Raw genomic sequence first — 17,524 nt, forward strand, 5'->3', positions numbered from 1 at the left:
TTTATTTTGTTATTTTTTATCACTGTTTAGTGTCGGTGCTTTTATTCTTTTCTAGTTTTTATCAGTTGTAGGGAAATGGTTGACCACAAGAATATGACAATGGGTGAGAGAATGAGAGTAGAACGGAGGAAACTAATCGAATTATATTTATCTCCTAGTGTTACCAACGAGGGGTACCAAGATAAAAAAGAAGATGAAGTTGTGGTTAACACTAAAAACATGTCTATGAAAGAGAGGATGATAATCGAAGGTTTCTGCCCGTGTTTTTATGGGTCTTGGCAATGTTGCATGAATCCGGACGTAAAACATTCGAGTCCCCTACCCACTATGTAACTTGCTACCGATCATTATTCACCGTTGATTCTGTTTCCGGAACATTCAAATGTGACAGAGTCCAGTCCACCTCCACAACTTGTAACTTCACAATCTATTTTGCAAGACGAACTGGTTGTTGAAAAATGTACTCGTTTAGATCCACTTTATGAGCTTTTGCAGGTTTTCCCCGAGTTACATTCTTACTCTTCTAGTTATATAGATGAGATTGTGGTAAAGGAGGAAGACAGTTTGCTACTCGTTCTCATGGCTAATGGTTATGAACCTACAACTAAAGAATTAAAGGAATTGAAGCTGGAAATTGAGCCCCGCTCAATAGTTAAGATTCACAGCGGGTCCACGCTTATTCCAGAGGATGTCAATTTGGGGAAGAAAATTTATAAAAACCCATTTGACCAAGATCCACCAATAAGAATAAAAGTTTTACTGAAAACCGTACTTGGAGGGGAGTCATGTGTTAACCCTCAGGTTAGGTCTTCCTTTTTCGGGAAACTGAAAAAGGATTTATCACATATAATATACACCACCCGAGGTGTAAATGACTGGCTCACTATTCTGATTCATGGAACTTTTTCCACCGACTTCACGTTTCGTCCGATAAAGAGTGGGGGACTTTAACCCCACTAGGCATTAAATTTGGGGTCGAGTCGATTGCATGACGCATTAATAAAAGTGCACGATGTGTTTCATGGTTTTAGTGATGTTGGCATTAAGGTACCATCAACTTGGAATTTGTGTGATAAAGATCAAGGAATGAAGGATGCGCCATCGCTTACCTACATCCCACGATCTTCGATTTTTGAACCTAGGTTTTTCGAACTCCTTTTTCTCACTATTGCCCTCTCGAATTTAAATTTTACTGATTTTAAGTAATGAGGGCATTACTTAATCTTAAGTGTGGGGGGATGGTATAAATTCTCGCGGGTATTCAAACGATATTCAACTTGGCTTATTTTCGTAATTTAATGGGAAATTTTAAAAAATTTTGAACTAAAAGTCTTAACGAAAAAGCCAAGTGTGGGGGATTTTACCAATCTTTTCAAATTACTATCACTAAATTTTGCTAAGAAAAATGTTTAAAATACTTTTGGCTTGAAAGGAAAAAGAATAATGTCACTAAACCTAAAGGATGTATCTAGTTCATCCATAGAGGAAGTAAAGTCTTCCAAATTGTTGCCTTACTTGATATAGCAAACTTCCTAAACTATATCATTTCATACCAATATCATATCACGATATAAAGGTAAAGTGGGAAGGGAAAGTCTTGAACTTTCAAACCCGAAAATAAACTTGGTAGGGTAAATCCAAGGCGCTATCCAGTGTAAGACTGATTACGGTGTATAAGCTGGAGCAGGATATGTCCCACGCGATAGCTTAGTCTTCGCAGTTTTAACCCTTGATTTAAATGTACAAATTGTCATGAAAGACCGATATTTATATCGCGTCAGGGGGCGCCCGGTTAAGAGTTTCATGATACTACAATTATGGGGGCGGATAGCTTTCTAATCGCCGACTGAGACTTCGGTTTTCAGTTACCCTCAACCGGAATTTGAGGTTAAAATCGGAAAACGTGTCTAGTGTAAAAACTAGCATGACATTTTCAAAATCATAATACGTTTTCTTAAGATCCAGTTTTCCTTAAGGATCCAAATTTTTAAGAACTTTCATCGAAGTTCGTTTCTCCCAAGCAATCCAAATGTGTGCGTGTGTTTCATATATCGTGTGTGTAACTCAACGAGTGTGTATTCCAATTATGTACCATGTGTTTCATATAACGTGAGTTTGTGTTCCAAGATAATGTGTGTGTTTTGCGTGATTCGTGTGACTATTGTGATGTGTATTCCATGAAATGTGTGTGATTCATATATATTTTTTTGTTTTGTATTCGTATGATTAGAACAAGACTTGCTTGAGGACAAGCAAGAGTTAAGTGTGGGGGATTTTGATATTGATCATAATGAACATATATTTAGTCGCGATATCAATCCTAAATAATAGGTTTTTATATATATTTGTATTATATTTCTATTGTAATTGTATAAATAAATAAAAATAAAGACGGAGTGCGAGAATGAAGAATTGATCAAGAAAACGCCAAAACACGAGTCGGGGATCGAAATGAGTATTTCAGAGTTTGTTCAAGCCTATATATATATATAAATGGTGATCTCAATGGCGATCTCACCAGCCACCAACAAAGATCAAGTTCTTTATGCAAAATCACAAGATGAAATTTTATATTAAAATGTTAGGTACTTGTTTCTTGAAGATAAATTAAATATACAAAAGGAGTGGTCAAGTTGGGAAATTAAATATACTCCCTGACACATACATGAGTGTGTCTCCACTACACATAATTAAATAAACAAGTGTGATCAATTACTAGGACACCAACAACTATAATTCATGAATATAAAGAAGTGTGTCACAGAACATTTTGGGGAGAGAGGAGTTCAGTCTTCGGACTGATACTCTGTACTGTAATACTCCGTAGTAATATTTAGTAGTAATTATTATTAAGTGTTGATAATGCTAAAAACGAACATATATTTCATAGCATTATCCTTCAAGAAAGACAAGCTTTTGGTTGCAATTGTTCTATTTACAAGTAATATTCGTTTAAATATTAAAAGGTAAAGACAAAAGACAGATTCGACGATTTGAAGACGCAAATGACCAAAACACTAAAAAGTACAAAGTACAATCTAAGAGGTTCAATTTATTGATGAGAAACGTCTCAAAATTACAAGAGTACGAGCCGCGAAACAAAAAGTACAAGATATTAAATCGTACGAAAGGACGTTCGAAAATCCAAAACCGGCACATGAACCAACTATCAACGCACGACGCTACGGAGCTAAAATTATAAGTCAACTATGTAACGACCCGGAAAATTTCGACTAATTTTAAACCAAACTCTCGATACGATAGTGTAATTTCAACACGATAAGCAAAGTCTGTTAGATTGAGTCTCAAAACTTTTGAACTGTTTCATATATTCAATTGACCTTCGACTGTTCTCGACGATTCACGAACAACTATTTGTAAATAGATACATATATAAGTGTATATAAATACTACTTGGAAATATATAAAATAATATTAATTCTATTTGTTTAAAATATACATTTATGTGATAAAACTTGTTATTTAAAACTGATTATATATAGAGAGAGAGTAAATGGAAAATGAATAATTTCGAGCCTAATTAGTAAACGTCTGTGACACTCAGTTGACGTTTCGTTGATTTTAATATAGATCTAGTACAAGTTCATGAAGGATAGAAATAAAAGTTGAACTGTAGATTTTAGATGTGTTGAAAATATTTTTTTACTCTTTTAGTTTAAGTTTTTGTACTCCGTATATATATTGGAACAGAAAAATAAATAATTTTCGAACCTTTTTGATCAGGTTTCAAACAAATAATGAGTGAAATAATTAAATATGTTTAATATAAAAATTTGGGATTTTTATGAACACTTTTATCCGTTAACTGTTTAGCAATGAACACGATATAGCCAACTGGAAAAAAAGTGTCGGTAGATTAAAAACAAAACACTGGCTTTCACTATTCCTGGTGCACGTTATGAATCACATATTATTTATTAAATATGTTTATATTTATTATTTATATTATTTTATTATTAAAACACATTTGGATGATTCTTCATGTTACTGTGTTTTTCACTTATTATATATATACACCATACTTATGCATAGAGATGCAATAAGTTACAGAAACTCACGAATAAAAACACTATCACTTTTGTCTTCTTCAACTAACCAATACAATCATCACCCACCACTGTTGTTACCGTTTACGATCATGTTCGGAGAAACTAACAAAGCAAGAGCCATACATAACGTTTATTTTCATAAACCCAAAACCAAACCCTCTCTTGTGCCATCGAAAATCGTTTAGCACACCACCACCACCTACATCCTCTACCAATGACAGAACCCATCAAACTTCAAGAACACACCACGTTTATATTTTACCTTTGGACTCACGAATCACATTCACCATCAAGCGTTTGTGTTTAAGCAGATCACCCTCGGCTTTCCATAACCCACCACCTTTTAACACCCTCTTTCATCACCACCCTACTCTTCCATCATGAATCACCACCGTAGCGCATCATTACCATCTTCACCTCCAAACCACCATTAACCACCCTCAACAATCACCACCTTCGAAGAACACCACCATCTCTCTCTCGCCGTAACACGACATCCTCCCACATCCGCCGCTTTCTTCAACTTCACAAACCACCATCTCGGCCACTCTATGTAAACCTTGCAACCACTTCACCCTTATATATTTTTTTTAGTCGTATGGGTTACAACCATCACCACCCAAGTCACACCTTCGACGACTACCACCTTAACCGTCGGCCAACAAGAACCACCACCATGTTCGTTACCCTTCCCTCTCTTTCTCTCGCTCTCTCTTCTATTTTGCTCATTATAACCGACATCACGATCACACGGCTGAAGATTAATGTCGTTATTATTTTTTTGGAACAAGATCGAAGCTGCTGCAACTTTTATATAAACTTCTGACTTTGCTTTTATTATTTTTGTGTGAGCCAGTAAAGATTGGGAAGATGATATGTTACCAGGCGACCCCACACACCACTAAATCATTTAAACGATTTCATAAATCATGTTTTATATTTGGACCGAATATCTTATTCTGTTTCCATGGGCCGAGAATAATTGCAAGTAGGCCGTTAGTTATCTGTTGGGCCGTAGTTTATTTTTGAGGTTGGGCCGAAAGTAAAAAAAAAATAATAAAATGATGATGTTTGGACATGATCGAATTATTTGAAAAAGATGACTGAATCAGTTTGACATACGGGTTAAGTATAATATACTTGGGTTTAAATCAGAAAAAGAAGGGATAGAGGAGTGGTAAAGGGGTGTTTGTTTATGATCGAGAGGTCATGGGTTCAAGCCTTGGCCATGACATCTATTTCTTTTAAAGCTCCTTTTAAAGGTAGCCTTATTTGTTATTGTTATTATTATTATTATTATCATTTTTATTTAAAGTATCACTAACATTAAGGATTAACATTATATTAAAGTTATCATTATTACTAAAAATATTATTAACATTATTATTATTATTATCAATATTATTATTATTATTACTATTAGTATTATTATGATCATTAAAAGTATTATCACTTTTATTATCATCATTACTATTATTATTCTTAGTATTATTATTTTTAGAATCATAATTATTATTATTATTATCATTATTAAGTATTTACTCATATTATTATTATAAATAAAACAATTTTTTTTATTTTATTAATATTATTTATTCAAAATGATTTTTGTTAAACAACACTATAGCTAATACCTAAAATATATGTACACACTTGTTTGATTATGATTATTTGTTTTTAATATGTATATATATAAACATGATATAGGTTCGTGAATCCAAGGCCAACCCTACACTTGTTCAGTGCCGTCATTTATATAATTGCTACGAAATACAGTATTGTGAGTTTCATTTGCTCCCTTTTTAATTGCTTTTGCAATATATATTTTTGGGCTGAGAATACATGCGCTGCTTTTATAAATGTTTACGAAATAGACACAAGTACTTAAAAATACATTCTACGTTGAGTTGTACCACTGGCATATTTCCCTGTAGCTTGGTAACTGCTATTTACATGGGTATTGTAAACGCGAATCCTGTTGATAGATCTATCGGGCCTGACAACCCCAACCGGACTGGACGACCAGTATTCAACGGTTGCACAGTACTTCGTTTCGGTGACTACACTTGGTACGGTGTAGTGAGATTTCATAATAAAGGGAATATGCGACGTGATTAAATGTTAAGTATGGTTACCAGGTGCTCAACTACTTAGAATGCTTTACATACACTTGCGAGTGTATTATGTTTATGATGATGAAATCTTGTGGTCTATTAAAATATTGAAATGATTGTTATGATAAATCTATGAACTCACCAACCTTTTGGTTGACACTTTAAAGCATGTTTATTCTCAGGTACGAATTAATTCTTCCGCTGTACATTTGCTCAATTTAAGGACATTACTTGGAGTCGATCATCGCAATGGGACCAAATGTTGATGACTTCGTTCAGGTGGATAAGGATGGGTTGTTACAGGTGGTATCAGAGCTGGTTTAATGCCGTTTATGAGCGGGTTAATCGTAGAGGGGGTTCTCACAGTGTTACCTGTGACGAAGCATTGGCTCTTGCCCCTCGCGGTCCCTATTAGGGTTGGCTGGCTTGGCAGAGATGCGGGCCGTAAAATCAGTGTCTGAGGTACGCTCAGTGGTCACCAGGCGGTTTGCTGGGTATCAGCAGCTGCGGAAGGCACTGGGTGGGACGTTGTCCCCACTGTTCTCACAGGTGGTATCAGAGCGGTGGTCTTAGCGAACCAGGTCTTGCATTAGTGTGTCTAACTGATAGTTGTTAGGATGCATTAATGTGTCTGGACTTCGACCTTGTCTGCATGTCAAAAGTTTTGCTTATCATTTAGTGTCGAAAATTAATTGCTTATCATCCTTAAAGTCTAGACACATCTTACTGCCTCTATTGCCTAGATAGTGTATAGACAAAACTCATATTTTAGCATATCTGCTAATTCATATCTTAACGTATCTGTTACTGTAGACCTTACTTGACAGCTTCCGTAGATTCCTTCGTAACTTATGGGATTTTAGTATTATTTATGCATATGTAAATTATGTATTGCAGGGTACTAATCTACATCCTATAATCTATTTCTTATCGAAAATCCTTCATCTGATCGTACGAGATGAATCCCTCAACCAATTCTAATTCCTTGGATTCCGACAGCTATTCCGATATGGAGTTTCAACTATGCTCCGAAAGCAGAGTCACCAGGATGAATCAACCAATTCATTTGATGGGTTCGTAGTCTACTTAACCATTGGAGACAAGAAGAAGGTGATCCTTTCCGTCAACCGAATTCATCACTTGGTGAAGAACCTGAAGTACTTACCGGCGAACCTATCCGCAACACCATTTTCACCCTCATTTCTTGAATATCTCGCCACGATCATATACTATCTCAGATTCTAAACCTCATTCATCCACTCGTCCGAACCGACAATCATCCCGGGATAATATAAGAAATCAACCAACTTCGCGCTCGAGTAATTAATTTGGAGAATATGGTGCAAAACTTACCAGCTTCAGCAATATCACCGGCACCAACAGTACCACCAACAACCCAAGTTTCAACATCACACGTCTAATCATCGTTCTACGAATCGATCTACATCATTTATCTTCGTTCTACATGGCGATTATGTAATCTCTAATTTTTTTTAGAGATTATGTATCATAGTTCTAATCATAAATCAGATGAATTCAATATCACGTTGACTCATTAAATCCATGATTACATCTGAAGAAAATATATATGTATATACGTTTTCATAAAGATTGTAATTAAAAATTCTTTCGTACAAACTGTTAATGGTGAAAATATTTTAACGGGTAGGTAGTACCCGAGAAATATTTAGATTTCACTTTAATAAGTTACACTGTACATTCGACGAAGCTGATTCAACAGTCATTTATTATCCTACTTACAATTACCGATATACGTATCCGTTCACCAAAGAATAACTATTTTCATTCAAATTCAATTTCATATTTGGATTTTGACATATCAGAATCCAACAAGTGGCATAACGAAGAAAACATTGGACAAAATAAAATTTGATAGAAACAAACAAATTAACTACGAAAAATTTTGTTAAGAATCCACGCTAACTGTTCCAGCTAACTGTTCCTAGCTAACTGATTACATTTTATTTATCGCAATTTGTTTATCGCAATTTAATTATCGCAATTTTTTTTATCGTCATTTAATTTCTGTTATTTACTTTACGCACTTTATTTATCGTCATTTATTTCTTTTATTTATTTTACGCATTTTAAATATCGGGACACGTATACAAGGTTTTGACATATCATATCGACGCATCTATATATATTATTTGGAATCACCATAGACACTATATATGCAGTAATGATCGAGTTCTCTATACAGGGTTGAGGTTGATTCTACAATAATATATATAGTTTGAGTTGTGATCGAGTCTGAGACATGTACACGGGTCACGATACGTATTAATTAGTTCGAATATTATATATTTAATTTATATATGAAATTATTGGACATTGGACAATCAGACTATTGGACTGCTAACTTTGGACAATTAAAATGAATTAAAATGTTGATTATAATATATGAAACTAACCAATTCTTCAAGTTTGCCACCTGATTTCATCTTAAACTTCATTTGTACTTCGACAATCACAATCCGCGTTCAAATCTTTCATGATTCTTGAAAACACCTCGATCGAGAGGATGAACCATCCGCACTTCATCTACGGAAGAAAAGATTGTTGCATATAGTTATGCACCTGAAAACACTCGGAACCTGAGTAAACGTTTAACACATATCTGTGCTACCTCCTTTGGCGTTGTATTTCCGAAAGTAACCTTGCAATCCCTTTCCAAAGTAGCCAATTTTGTCACAGCTTCAGCGAATCAATTTCGACTTTTCATTCGAAACAACCTTATTATAACCTTGATATATATATGTGAACTCCTTTATTGTTACCGGGGAACCTTTCATATTCCACCATATTACCACCAGTGTTTAATCATCTAAAAACACGATTCTCTTGAAACTTATCAGCTTGATAACCAATGATCCATATCCGTTAACTTTGAAAATGCTGATGAAGCAGCATGTAGTAAATGGTCTTAATGGCCAAAAGTGATGATAAAAGGATGGAATGTTATGAATGCTCGATAGAAAATTTGGTACTGAAAATCGGATTGAGCAAACCATGAAGGAGACTGTGGATAAATCACAAATACTAAACCTGTACTTAACGAATCCAGATGACTCAGTATCTGCTGAAACCTTTAAACGAATATCTTGCTCTTACTTATTCTAAATCCTTGCGAACACATTTTCTTCATCATTCTTCGATCTAGAAATTTCAAAATATCGTCATAAATATCTTCAAAATATCTGAAGATATATTCATAAATATCTTCGTCCGAAATTATCTATCTTCTCGTACTATCTATGTTACATCATAAAAGAAACTGTGTTAGTTTCTATCTTTCTATAAAATTTGAATTTAAATTATGGATGATTTTTGGAGAAGTGTTGGGAATTGAAGCATGAGTTAGTATAATATAATGACGCCGGGCCAACGTGATTATATTACAGTAAGTCATGCTAAATTTCTAATGTAACGTGATGATGATCCACATATCTTACCTTCATCATGTGCATGTTACACGACTCTTTCATTCTACTTAATCTCTAAGCATATCACGGAAATATTTCCTTAATATTTCTGTTCTTCCGTAATTCCAACAAATTGCTAATAAATCGTGCTATTACATTTTCTTTCTGATTAGAAGATTTCCTTAAATTCCTTGAATTCCGGGAATCCACCATGACTACGTCAAAAGTTAAGACAAAACTTTTCACTCTTTTGTGGTAGCTCCACTCGTACGCTTCGTATGATCGAATTGTTTTATCTATATTACTCAATATTGATAAAACTTCATTATCACCTCATATTCGTCATAAAAACAATTTTGTTGTTAGCCATGACGACCTCACTCAAATTTCGAGGACGAAATTTCTTTAACGGGTGGGTAATGTAACGACCCGGAAAATTTCGACTAATTTTAAACCAAACTCTCGATACGATAGTGTAATTTCAACACGATAAGCAAAGTCTGTTAGATTGAGTCTCAAAACTTTTGAACTGTTTCATATATTCAATTGACCTTCGACTGTTCTCGACGATTCACGAACAACTATTTGTAAATAGATACATATATAAGTGTATATAAATACTACTTGGAAATATATAAAATAATATTAATTCTATTTGTTTAAAATATACATTTATGTGATAAAACTTGTTATTTAAAACTGATTATATATAGAGAGAGAGTAAATGGAAAATGAATAATTTCGAGCCTAATTAGTAAACGTCTGTGACACTCAGTTGACGTTTCGTTGATTTTAATATAGATCTAGTACAAGTTCATGAAGGATAGAAATAAAAGTTGAACTGTAGATTTTAGATGTGTTGAAAATATTTTTTTACTCTTTTAGTTTAAGTTTTTGTACTCCGTATATATATTGGAACAGAAAAATAAATAATTTTCGAACCTTTTTGATCAGGTTTCAAACAAATAATGAGTGAAATAATTAAATATGTTTAATCTAAAAATTTGGGATTTTTATGAACACTTTTATCCGTTAACTGTTTAGCAATGAACACGATATAGCCAACTGGAAAAAAAGTGTCGGTAGATTAAAAACAAAACACTGGCTTTCACTATTCCTGGTGCACGTTATGAATCACATATTATTTATTAAATATGTTTATATTTATTATTTATATTATTTTATTATTAAAACACATTTGGATGATTCTTCATGTTACTGTGTTTTTCACTTATTATATATATACACCATACTTATGCATAGAGATGCAATAAGTTACAGAAACTCACGAATAAAAACACTATCACTTTTGTCTTCTTCAACTAACCAATACAATCATCACCCACCACTGTTGTTACCGTTTACGATCATGTTCGGAGAAACTAACAAAGCAAGAGCCATACATAACGTTTATTTTCATAAACCCAAAACCAAACCCTCTCTTGTGCCATCGAAAATCGTTTAGCACACCACCACCACCTACATCCTCTACCAACGACAGAACCCATCAAACTTCAAGAACACACCACGTTTATATTTTACCTTTGGACTCACGAATCACATTCACCATCAAGCGTTTGTGTTTGAGCAGATCACCCTCGGCTTTCCATAACCCACCACCTTTTAACACCCTCTTTCATCACCACCCTACTCTTCCATCATGAATCACCACCGTAGCACATCATTACCATCTTCACCTCCAAACCACCATTAACCACCCTCAACAATCACCACCTTCGGAGAACACCACCATCTCTCTCTCACCGTAACACGACATCCTCCCACATCCGCCGTTTTCTTCAACTTCACAAACCACCATCTCGGCCACTCTATGTAAACCTTGCAACCACTTCACCCTTATATATTTTTTTTAGTCGTATGGGTTACAACCATCACCACCCAAGTCACACCTTCGACGACTACCACCTTAACCGTCGGCCAACAAGAACCACCACCATGTTCGTTACCCTTCCCTCTCTTTCTCTCGCTCTCTCTTCTATTTTGCTCATTATAACCGACATCACGATCACACGGCTGAAGATTAATGTCGTTATTATTTTTTTTTGGAACAAGATCGAAGCTGCTGCAACTTTTAAATAAACTTCTGACTTTGCTTTTATTATTTTTGTGTGAGCCAGTAAAGATTGGGAAGATGATATGTTACCAGGCGACCCCACACACCACTAAATCATTTAAACGATTTCATAAATCATGTTTTATATTTGGACCGAATATCTTATTCTGTTTCCATGGGCCGAGAATAATTGCAAGTAGGCCGTTATTTATCTGTTGGGCCGTAGTTTATTTTTGAGGTTGGGCCGAAAGTAAAAAAAAAAAAAAAATAATAAAATGATGATGTTTGGACATGATCGAATTATTTGAAAAAGATGACTGAATCAGTTTGACATACGGGTTAAGTATAATATACTTGGGTTTAAATCAGAAAAAGAAGGGATAGAGGAGTGGTAAAGGGGTGTTTGTTTGTGATCGAGAGGTCATGGGTTCAAGCCTTGGCCATGACATCTATTTCTTTTAAAGCTCCTTTTAAAGGTAGCCTTATTTGTTATTGTTATTATTATTATTATTATCATTTTTATTTAAAGTATCACTAACATTAAGGATTAACATTATATTAAAGTTATCATTATTACTAAAAATATTATTAACATTATTATTATTATTATCAATATTATTATTATTATTACTATTAGTATTATTATGATAATTAAAAGTATTATCACTTTTATTATCATCATTACTATTATTATTCTTAGTATTATTATTTTTAGAATCATAATTATTATTATTATTATCATTATTAAGTATTTACTAATATTATTATTATAAATAAAACAATTTTTTTTATTTTATTAATATTATTTATTCAAAATGATTTTTGTTAAACAACACTATAGCTAATACCTAAAATATATGTACACACTTGTTTGATTATGATTATTTGTTTTTAATATGTATATATATAAACATGATATAGGTTCGTGAATCCAAGGCCAACCCTACACTTGTTCAGTGCCGTCATTTATATAATTGCTACGAAATACAGTATTGTGAGTTTCATTTGCTCCCTTTTTAATTGCTTTTGCAATATATATTTTTGGGCTGAGAATACATGCGCTGCTTTTATAAATGTTTACGAAATAGACACAAGTACTTAAAAATACATTCTACGTTGAGTTGTACCACTGGCATATTTCCCTGTAGCTTGGTAACTGCTATTTACATGGGTATTGTAAACGCGAATCCTGTTGATAGATCTATCGGGCCTGACAACCCCAACCGGACTGGACGACCAGTATTCAACGGTTGCACAGTACTTCGTTTCGGTGACTACACTTGGTACGGTGTAGTGAGATTTCATAATAAAGGGAATATGCGACGTGATTAAATGTTAAGTATGGTTACCAGGTGCTCAACTACTTAGAATGCTTTACATACACTTGCGAGTGTATTATGTTTATGATGATGAAATCTTGTGGTCTATTAAAATATTGAAATGATTGTTATGATAAATCTATGAACTCACCAACCTTTTGGTTGACACTTTAAAGCATGTTTATTCTCAGGTACGAATTAAGTCTTCCGCTGTACATTTGCTCAATTTAAGGACATTACTTGGAGTCGATCATCGCAATGGGACCAAATGTTGATGACTTCGTCCAGGTGGATAAGGATGGGTTGTTACAAACTATGCACACGAATATAATATAATATATAAATAATTCTATAAATTATTTAATATATTATATTTATATTAAAAACCATCGGCAAATAAGAAAACAAAAGAACATGAGCTGGAAAAGCAGGCCATGCGATCGCATGGCTTGGAAGAGTTAAACCCATGCGATCGCATGGCACCCAAAGTCTGGCCAAGTGCTATAAATTGGAACGTTTTCTGCCGAATTTAATACATCTTTTTCTTTCCTTTCTCTGCATACTCTCAAGATATATATATATATATATATATATATATATATATATATATATATATATATATATATATATATATATATATATATATATATATATATATATATATATATATATATATATATATATATATATATATATATATATATATATATATATATATATATATATATATATATATTATAATTTTAATTTTAATTTTTAATAATAATAAGGTTATAGTGGTGAATGTTTTAAGTTTGTAAGTCGAAACTCTGTCCGTGTAACACTACGCGATTAATACTCATTGTAAGTTATGTTCAACCTTTTTAAATTAATGTCTCGTAGCTAATTATTATTATGCTTATTTAAGCCGAAGTAATCATGATGTTGGACTAAATATTAAAGACGGGGTTATTGGACTTTGTACCATAATTGGGGTTTAAACAAAAGACCGACACTTGTGGAAATTGGACTATGGACTATTAATGGGCTTTATATTTGTTTAAATGAATGATAATTCGTTAATTTAATATAGAGATTTACAATTTAACGTATCTATAAATAACCATATACACTCGATCGGACACGATAGGCGGGATATTTATAAGTACTAATAATCGTTCATTTGACCGGACACGAAAATGGATTAATAGTCAATGGACTCATTAAAACAGGGGTGGATTACATACAAGGACACTTGGTGTAATTGATAATAAAGTATTAAAACCTTGGATTGCACACAGTCGATAACCTGGTGTAATCATTAACAATGTATTAAACCTTATTACAGTTTAAGTCCCCAATTAGTTGGAATATTTGACTTCGGGTATAAGGATAATTTGACGAGGACACTCGCACTTTATATTTATGACTGATGGACTGTTATGGACAAAAACCGTATGGACATATCGAATAATCCAGGACAATGGAAAATTAACCCATGGTAATAAACTAAAATCAACACGTCGAACATCATGATTACGGAAATTTAAATAAGCATAATTCCTTTATTTTATATCTTATCGCACTTTTAATTATCGTACTTTTAAATTATCGCACTTTTATTTATTGTCATTTTATTTATCGCACTTTTATTTATCGCAATTTTATTATCATCATTTACTTTACGTTTTAAATTAAGTTATATTTATTTTTAATATTTTACATTAGGTTTTAATTGTAACTTAAGTTTTAAAATCGACAAACCGGTCATTAAACGGTAAAAACCCCCTTTTATAATAATAATACTACTTATATATATATATATATATATATATATATATATATATATGTATATATATATGTATGTATATATATATATATACGTATATATATATATATATATATATATGTATATATGTATATATATATATATATATATGTATATATATATATATGTATATATACACATACATATATATATATATATATATATATATATATATATATATATATATATATATATATACACACACAAATATAGTTTTAAAAAAATATAGCGTTAAACTTGGCTAGCTCCCTGCAGAATGAACCGGACTTACTAAAAACTACACTACTGTACGATTAGGCACACTACCTATAGTGTTGTAGTAAGGTTTAGGTATATCCACTCTATAAATAAATAAATAACTTGTGTAAAATTGTATCATATTTAATAGTATTTCGTAGTAAAAATATAACTATTTCGTATACACCTCGCATAACATCAAGTAATTTTTGGCACCGCTGCCGGGGATCTCATCAACGCCGAAACGAAACGCTATTTAAAAAAAAATTTAGTCCTTAAGTTAGTCTTGTAAAAATATATAAGTTGTTAAAATATAAAAAGAAACATAATATATATATATATATATATATATATATATATATATATATATATATATATATATATATATATATATATTAAGTGTGTAAAAAGAAAATATATTTTATAAAGTATAAAAGTATTTTTCTTTAGTTTTTTTTTAAACAAAAAAATTTTGTTATAAATATTACTTATATAAACTTAGTAAAGAATATAAAGTAAAAAAAAAATTATTAAAAACTCTGAACCTGCCGAATTCTGACCTGCATCTATCTGAACATTCATGTCCATGCGACCGCATAGTTTCAGCACTTAAACCCCATGTGATCGCATGGGGTGGTCTGACACGCCAGGTACTTTAAAACAGTAACTATGCGTAGGGTTTAAATTTATATTAATTATTATTATTAGGGTTTACTTTAAATATTAATTATTAATTCTAGTTTTAATATATACTTTGTAATATTAAGTTTATTTATTATTATTAATTATATACATTAATATTTTTATATACATATAATATAAAAATAATATTTTTATAAAATTTGTATTTTTGTATTTTATCATTTTAGTTATAATTTGTATTTTTATCGTTTATTTTGTAATATTTATCACTCGTAATTAGTTTTAAACTTAGTATTTTTTCCGTAGTTATTTTTATACTTCTAGATTTTTAGGCTTTGCCGTAAAATCCCTTAAGTACTTTTTCTTTAGACTAAGATTTAGGTACTTTAGAATTTTGCGACACCATTTTAAGATTTTAAGTACTTTTTAAGTTATTGCCGTTTTGGATATAGAATTCCTTTTAAGCCTTAATACCTTTAGACGTAAGTTTTAATTTTTAGTTTTTAGACTTTTAAGTTTCGACGCTTTACTTTTTTTATTATTATTTTTCGACCTTTTATTTTTCGACGTTTTTCGACGCAATCTTTTTCTTTCTTATTTCTCGACGCTCTAGTTTTTAGGACATAGAGTTTTCTTTATTTTCTTTAAATTTCAACGAAAAAATTATTTTAAGTGGTTAAATTGATAGACATCCAAAATTTTCTGGTTCGTAGTAATAGTTGGATTTGTTAGTGGCGAGTTGTGGGCTTCCGATTTAAAGGGTCCTAGCTACCTGCTGCATCTATTGGCTATTCGAAATGTGGGCATAATCAGAAAAGTCAATTAATTTGATAACTTATATAATTTTTATTTTTATAACTAATAGGATATTCAGTGAATGCACCGAGCAAAACGTTCACCACCTTTTATACGATCACAACCTATAACTCGATCAAGACATCTAGCCAACATTGTCGCCGTTGATTTTTCTTTAGAATCGTCATCTAGTCGACCAAGTACTCCAATTCAAATTTTCGATAATCCATTTTTTGAACCCGACCTCACAATTGAGAATCCGGAGGATATTCAGGGAAAATTCAGAGATCCTGAACCACTAATCATTCCTCCTGAACCACAAATCACTCATCCAGAGATTGTCGAGGAAGAAATCATTAAATCAGAATCCTCTAGTGATTCAGATTCAACAAATTCAATCATGGAAAATCTGGAACCTCTAAGTATGGAAGACCGAATGAGAGCTAAACGCACTGGCCAAGGTCACGCAATTACTCAACCAAATATTAATGCGCCAGATTATGAAATCAAAGGACAAATCCTACACATGGTAACTAATCAATGCCAATTTAGTGGTGCACCGAAGGAAGATCCAAATGAACATCTTCAAACCTTTAATAGGATCTGTACTCTATTTAAAATTCGAGAAGTGGAGGATGAACAGATCTATCTCATGTTATTTCCCTGGAATTTAAAGGGAGAAGCCAAAGATTGGTTAGAATCGTTACCTGAAGGGGCGATTGATACATGGGATGTTTTAGTTGAAAAATTTCTTAAACAATTCTTTCCGGCATCTAAAGCCGTGAGACTTCGAGGAGAAATTGTTACGTTCACACAAAAGCCAAATGAAACCTTATATGAAGCATGGACAAGATTTAGAAAGTTGTTGAGAGGATGTCCGCAACATGGTTTAGACACTTATCAAATAGTACAAATATTCTACCAAGGATGCGACATTACTACACGCAAAGACATCGATATAGTAGCTGGTGGTTCCATTATGAAGAAAACCGCAACTGAAGCTTACAAAATTATTGATAA

At 32.5% G+C, this 17,524-nt stretch overlaps 1 non-coding gene across 1 annotated transcript; it reads right to left on the minus strand.

The window, feature by feature from the left end:
- Nucleotides 1–17,288: 17,288 nt before the first annotated feature.
- Nucleotides 17,289–17,395, minus strand: LOC139903034 (small nucleolar RNA R71). The gene has a single exon (XR_011777882.1). It is a non-coding gene; the product is annotated as a small nucleolar RNA R71 (small nucleolar RNA).
- Nucleotides 17,396–17,524: the final 129 nt, after the last annotated feature.

Source organism: Rutidosis leptorrhynchoides, chromosome 3 (genome assembly GCF_046630445.1).
Source record: "Rutidosis leptorrhynchoides isolate AG116_Rl617_1_P2 chromosome 3, CSIRO_AGI_Rlap_v1, whole genome shotgun sequence".
Lineage (NCBI taxonomy): Eukaryota > Viridiplantae > Streptophyta > Magnoliopsida > Asterales > Asteraceae > Rutidosis > Rutidosis leptorrhynchoides.